The following is a 1,425-nucleotide window of genomic DNA, read 5'->3' on the forward strand; positions in this document are numbered from 1 at the left end:
TGAAACCACTCAAAAAGTTGGAAATAGAACTACCATTTGACCCAGCAATTCCACTATTGGGAACATACCCTAAAGAAACCATAACCGCTATCCAAACAGATACATGGACATCTATGTTTATTTTTACTTTGTTCACAATAACAAAGAGTTGGAAACAACCTAAGTGCCCATCAACAAACAAATGGATAGAGAAGCTGTGGTATATTCACACAATACTATGCGGCATTGAAAAATGAGAAATTCATGAAATATTACACAAAATGGGTGACCCTGGAGGACATTATGCTGAGTGAAATATCTCAGTCACATAAAGACAAATATGGCATAATGCCACTGTTATTAAAGAAGACTGACACTGGGGTTGGGGGGAGACTGAGAAAGATGGAATTAATAATGTATACTGCATTGAAACAGATGAGGGAGAGAACTGTTTAAAGGGGATATATGATTAGATGTTATTGTTATTAAAGGAGTCCAGAACAAAGTAGCATAGTGGAGTGAACTTGGGGGGAGAGATTGGATAACAATGAAAGAATTTTTTCTTTTACTTTTCAAAAAGAAAAGCAAGTTGGGGGAGGAGGGGTGGACAGGGAGAAAAGTGCAACAATGAATGAATGGGAATCCAAAGTCTCTGTAAACTTTCATTAAAATTAAAAAAAAAAGGTGCTGGTAAAACTGGACTGCTATCTACAGAAAGCTGAAACAGGATCCACATCTCACATCATACATAAAAAGCAACTTAAGTCAGAGACTTGAGAGTAAAGCACAAAACCAAAAAGTTCATCAAACTGAGATCAAGCTTAGATGGCCTACTCTATGGTATAAAGAGACTGCCAAATACAGCCAGAAATACACAATCTAAAGAGGATAAAATTGATGAATGGGACCTTCTAAAGATTAAATCCTTGAGCACATCAAAAACATTTTCCAACAGTGTGAAAAGAAAGCCTACTGACCGGAAAAAAATTTGGCAATACCATTTCAGAAAAAGGTCTCATATGAAAAGTTTACAGAATCCTACAAGGAAAAAGATTGATAACACAATTACAAAATGGGCAAAAGACATGGAAAGAATTTACACAGAGGAAGATATTCGATGGGCAACAGACACATAAAGAAATGCTCAAAATCACTGGCAATAAAAGAGATGCAAATCAAACTACAATGAAATACCATCTCAGCTCAGTAGCAGTGGCAAAGTTTAACAGGATGTTGTTGTTGTTATGTACCGTTGAGTCGCCTGCGACTCATAGCGACCCTATGTACAACAGCCCTAAACTCCGCTCTGTCCTGTGCCAATCGCACTGTCTCTGACACTCCCATCCCTATTATCCCAGTCACTGAATCAATCCACCTCATAGAGGGCCTTCCTCTCCTGCGCCGTCCCTCCACCCTCCCAAGCATGATGTCCCTCTCTCAGGACCA

The sequence above is a fragment of the Elephantulus edwardii genome, unplaced genomic scaffold (genome assembly GCF_000299155.1).
Source record: "Elephantulus edwardii isolate Elephantulus edwardi_28Jun2011 unplaced genomic scaffold, EleEdw1.0 scaffold00028, whole genome shotgun sequence".
NCBI classification, from domain to species: Eukaryota; Metazoa; Chordata; class Mammalia; order Macroscelidea; family Macroscelididae; genus Elephantulus; species Elephantulus edwardii.